Raw genomic sequence first — 6,171 nt, forward strand, 5'->3', positions numbered from 1 at the left:
CTGCATAACCTTCCATCAAGTTCCAGATCACGTAAAGTGGGTAAAATATTAAGCAAATTCAAGCTACAGGTTGACGCTGGATTTACAGAGAGACTGTGGTTTAAAGTAATGCTGTTCCATCAATATTGAATCATATGTATATTAGTATGTTTTATTAGTGCAACCAAATGCAACAACCAGACATTTTGTTGCTGGCAAACCGTTTTAATAAACTTTCTAAGTTGCTAAGTAAGGAATAATTGACGACGGGCCATTGAATTATAAGAAAATAATGCACACCAAGGTGGTAATGCGGCACGACAAATAATTCAAAGGACCGGAGTCAATTATTCCGCTTATACCACGGTTACCACAAACATTGCTCTGGTGCCTATTTTTAAGACATTTGAAAAGATAGGTGTGCGGTTTACAGAAAAATAATCAACACCCATAGAACATTTCTCAGCCAATCAGAATGCAGCATTCAACAGACCCCTGGTATGTTAGAACCACTGGGGAACAACACTACTTCCGTTGCCGAAATGCGCAGGCAGGCTATTTGATTACGTTGGCTGTAAAAGGGTCTATTAGATGGCTGTACTCATAAGGTAAGGTAAGGAACAATAAATATTGATTTGAAATATTGTATTTGCTCATTTTTAATGAATGCAGACCTTCCGCAAGGAAAGAAGTATATTTTCTGTTTTAAGATAAGACAAGACGTTCAAATGTCAAGAACACACTATTTGGTTTAATCATTTGTAAATATGAAGAGTTTGGTTCCAAAACGCAATAAACGCCATTTTTGAAAAAAATGAGTTACTGCCAAAATCAGCATTATATCAGGTCAGTAGTTAAAAGTAAATACTTAATTTTACGCAAAATCCAATATCCGCCGTGTTATTCTGTCATCTTTTCTCCCTTTTTTCCCAAAATGCGATAAACGCCACTCCCCCTTTTTTTACAGAACACAATGAATCCCACAGCGCACCATTCACGCAATGTAAACAAACATGGCGGCGCGCTGAGTACATGGAGTCCTAGTTTTCCTCATCTACTTTGTACTTTGTGATCAACAAACAAAACAAAATAATACTTTAATTGCATTGATAAACCTGTGATGGTTTTCTGTGATGGTAAAGAAACGTAAGCCATCAACATCTAATAATTTCCCTGAAAGGCACTCGGGAGACGGGTGCTTGTTCTCCCGACAGCATCAAGCTTCTCATGCTAACACATTGACCCCAGAGGATCTTATGAAAAACTTTCCATTATTTTACTCAAAGTCAACGAAAATCGAGCAGGACCAAAAACATTTTACAGCTGATCGCTGTGAAAGACGTTAAGCGAAGACGTCAAGTAACCGCAATGACAGTGATCTTAATATGACAAAGTAAGTGTTTTGATTAATAACATTAATGTTTATATTTTTAATTAGTGTGTACAACTAGTCAACTAAATGAATATAACATGGCAAAGATGAATGCACATTTATATAGGCTATTGATTCAATAGATTTATAGCATTTTGAATAAAAACTTGTCATGGATTTATTGCATTTTGTGGAAAAAAGAATCCGTTTTTATAATAAATCTTTGAAAATCAACTTATGGATTTGAATTTTTTATGTTTTTATTACCTAAAGATGCTGTGTGAAAGTTTGTAACAGAAAATAGTTGTTTTCATCTTGTCACTTTCTTGGTATAGAAAACACGTTTTTACCAAAATTTGTCAAAATGGATTTATTGCGTTTTGGAACCAAACTCTTCATATATTGTTATTAAAAGACATATTTATATTTAATTTTGTGTAATATTAAACTCTACCTGTTAAAATGATTTGCAGCCGTGTGTTATTAGTTTCAGGTGGTTGTTATCTGGGAATAACATACCTTGGAATGTGGCGACAGGCCAATCAGAATCAAGCATTTTAGAGTGCCGTGTAATAAATCATGAATAAGTCTGAAGGGTATTGTTAGGCACGAGTCAATGCAACTTCTTCAGTCATGATACAATACAGCACAGCCTATCATACATTATTGCTTTTATAAAACAATTAATTAGAATCAAGGACTGTGTTATAAAAACTAAGAATATATGAGATTTTCATGTGGAGACTAATCTATGCACACACGTGTAAAATCTAGCTTTTAAACCAACATGATCTCACGAAAAGTTGTGTCATAGTCACGAAAAATTGGATTAATTTATCCGTGTCCATGGCACGAAATTCAGCTTTTATTTGTGCCTTGAGCAAAAATGTCTTTGTCGTGTCACTCGGCAAATTCCTATAAATTATTTTTGTGCCCGTGGCACGACTTTCTTTTTCGTATCATTTTATATATTGTTTTTTCATTTTTTTCTATTTTTAAATCATTGTCGCTTGGGCTTGGAGTTAGATTTGGGTTTTGGTTGTCTAAAAATGTAACAAAAAGTGATTTTAACCCCAACTCCAAGCGACAATGGTAAGAAAATAGGAAAAAAACAATGAGAAAACAATACATAAAATGAAACGAAACGAAAAAGAAAGTCGTGCCACGGACACGAAAAACTATTTATAGATATTCTTGCGAGTGACACGACAAAGACATTCGTGCTCAAGGCACAAAAGAAGATGAATTTCATCCCATCTACATGAATAAATTCATCAAATTTTTTGTGACTATAACACAACTTTCCGTGAGATCATTCTGTTTAAACTCAACACCATTGTGCACAGATACGCTGCTGATTGTAAAATCTGTCTGTACATATGCATAAAATATAGAAGTATGACCAATCTTTGGCTTTCATGTGTAAATGCGTTACTGGGGCCTCTGTGGAAAGACTCTGAATTGTTTATAGACACCTATTAGATTATTTTTAATCTTAACATAATAATACCATTTAGTCATAAAAATGATAAAATAAAGACTAAAGATTGAGACATGCTCTCTCTGAAGTCATTAGTGGTCAAAGAGATTTTGTGGCGCCAGTGTTGTATGAGACTCTTTGATTTGTGACCTTTCCCAGGTTAATTATAAAGAAGCGGCCCATTAGAGTTCAGGGTGCTGGCTTTCGTCTCAGCCATGCGTGTTTACCGTAGTATCTCTGCGCCTTTATTCATAGCCAAAATACATTTTGAATTGCGTGATGTCAAACTGCTGTCGTCTTCTAATGTTTAAGGTTTTTTAGAAATGGGCGTTTAACGGTTATTAACGTTCATTTTCTAGTCGTTTTAGCTTCTGGTGGTCAGTCATCATCTTTGGCAGGTGAACTCACTCTGTGCTTTTATCTCTCAGTGTACTTTGTTAAAGAGCTGAATGGACTGAATGATTTGATATCATTTCATTTATTTGCAGAGCTACTTACTTAATTGAATTTCTTATAAATTGCCTAAACTATTTTAAATCACTTAAACCGAATGCATTTTAAAATGTATTATTTCATGACTAAATTATCTGAGCTATCAGGTTAGTTTTAAAGTGCTGGATGTCAGTAGTTGCCTTGGTTTTAATTTTATTTTAAAATCATAAGCAATTTAAGTGAAACATAAACAAAACTGAGGTTTAAAGAAACAACTAAGAACTTCATAAAATGAAACGAAACGAAAAAGAAAGTCGTGCCACGGACACGAAAAACTATTTATAGATATTCTTGCGAGTGACACGACAAAGACATTCGTGCTCAAGGCTAAAAATGTAACAGTAGACTTTTTGTTACATTATGTCTGAAAAATCAATGGACAACATGAGCAGCAAAATACAGCGGCTAAGATTAAACTGTACCTGTACACTGTAAAAAAATTGTAGCATGAAGTTTCAACAGCTTGGTTTTGCAAGTCAATTCAACCTAATATTTTAAGTTTTGGCCTAAAAAAGTTGACATAACTTATGAATTCAAGTTAAGATTGTAAAACTTCATTTTTTTAAGTTAAAGTAACATAACAATACGTGTTGATTTTTTTACAGTGTACTAGCGAGCGTAGTAATAATGTAACGTATAGAAGGGTTGAATCTGTCCATATAACATTTTCTCTATGCCTTGTGGTTAAGACTTGAATAAATCTCTACTATGTTTTTAATAAAGAACTTCAAATTACATAAACAAGAGGTGTTGATAAAATTGTCTGATAGTAAAGCATTGCATTGGATCATCATAGGTTCTCTCCCAGAGAACACACTGATACTGATAAAAAAAAGTAATAACTGAATGCACTGTAAGTCACTTCGGATAAAAGCATCTGTCAAATTAATAAATGTAATGTGAAAAATACCAACGTGATTTCATGACAATACAAAAAAATGGTTAAATGTTATCATTTGCTGTAATCCACATCTTAAAAATGTATACGATTGCGAGGAATAGGTCCAAATTCAGCCCTTTATCCAGCGATCTTGATTTCAGTTCTTATCAGCGACCATAAACTTCAAATCTCGCATTTGTTATGAATTTAAGTTTAAATATTGCGCCAAGAAGCTTTACGACAGAGTGATTTACGGCAGTGATATCAAACACTCATTGGCTCTTGCCTGCTATGTCACATATTTGGGACATTGCCGTCTTTTAGTCAATGTAATTTTGAAATATGATATGCGCACGTTGACACAGAGACAGATTAAAGTTCTCATGGATTAATAACTTTAATATTTCTCTGTACTTCTGCAGAGAGGACCGAGACTGTAGCACATGTAGACTCTATAAGCCATCCTGATCTCACAAATTACGTGAAATAGTCACAAAATATTTTTCATATTTTTCTGTGTCATTGTCACGTATTTCTGCCATTTTACATGTCCGTGCCACAAATGTATTTTCGTGTCAGTTTCACGTATTGGTTACTCAACTGTTTTCTTATTTTCTTACCATTGTCACTTTGGTTTGGGGTTAGAACGACATTCTGTTACATAAAACGACATCATTTCCCAAACCCAACTCTAACCGTAACATCAGGCGACAATGGTTTAAAAAGCATACAAAAAAATAGTATTAACCAATACTTAAAGTGACATCCTAGCGCAAACAGCAAATCTAACCCCAAACCAAAGCGAGAATGGTTTAAAAATAGGAACAGTAAAGGAACCAATACATGAAACTGACACGAAAAGAAAGCCGTGGCACGGGCACAAAAATGGTGGAAATACTTGACAATGACACAGAAAAAGAAGTAAAATATTTTGTGACTATTTCACATAATTTTTGAGATAATGTTGCTATTAGTGGCTTAAAATATCTTTTAAACTGTTACTATTGTTACAAACATTTTCCAACACATTTCTGTCCATTACGTTGCATAATATTAAGAGAATACATTACATATTTTTTTATTTTTTGTGTTTGGGTTTAGGGTAAGGTTCGGGGTAGGGTTATGGTGGTAACCAACATGATCTCACAAAGTTCTGTTGCTAATATTTCCTTGGCATTCTCACGGATCTCCGCATTTTTCCCTCGCCCTGCCACAGACTGTCTGTGTGGCATTTTCACGGTTTGGTTACTCAACTGCTTTTTCCTATTTTTAAGCCATTGTCGCTTCCGTTTAGGGTTGGATTTGGTGTTTGCGTTTGTATGTCACTTTAAGTATTGGATTATACTATTTTTTCTGATTTATTCACTGTAAAAAAATTCCGTAGAAATTACAATGTTATTGCAGCTGGGTTGCCGGTAATTTACCGTAGATTTACATTTATGATATTTACTGGCAAGAGTTTGTTCAAAGTGAAATAAAATTTAAATATTAACAAGTCTTTGTCTTTACAGAATAGAGTTATACAATAGCGGCCTCATGCAAAGCATTCTGGGAACCAGAAATCATCATCAACCTTTTTTTGTTATTTGCTTCAGATTTTGTTTCCCAGAATGGTTGGCGTGATGCTGTTTTTTTTTAGTTTTACTCTGTAAAGACAAAGACTTGTAAATGTTTAATGTTCATTTAACTTTGAACAAACTCTTGCCAGTAAATAACATAAATGTAAATCTACGGTAAATTACCGGCAACCCAGCTGCAATTTCTACGGAATTTTTTTACAGTGTTCTTTATATTTTCTAAGCTTTAAACAATTGTCAACTGGCATTAGGGTTAGAGTTGGGTTTGGGTAAGGATGTCATTTTATGTAAATCTAACCCTAAACCGAATCGACAATGGTAAGAAAATAAAACAAAACAGTTGAGAAACCAATACGTGACAATGACACGGAAAAGACAGGAAAAAATTAGC

This window comes from Misgurnus anguillicaudatus, chromosome 4 (genome assembly GCF_027580225.2).
Source record: "Misgurnus anguillicaudatus chromosome 4, ASM2758022v2, whole genome shotgun sequence".
Taxonomy (NCBI): Eukaryota; Metazoa; Chordata; class Actinopteri; order Cypriniformes; family Cobitidae; genus Misgurnus; species Misgurnus anguillicaudatus.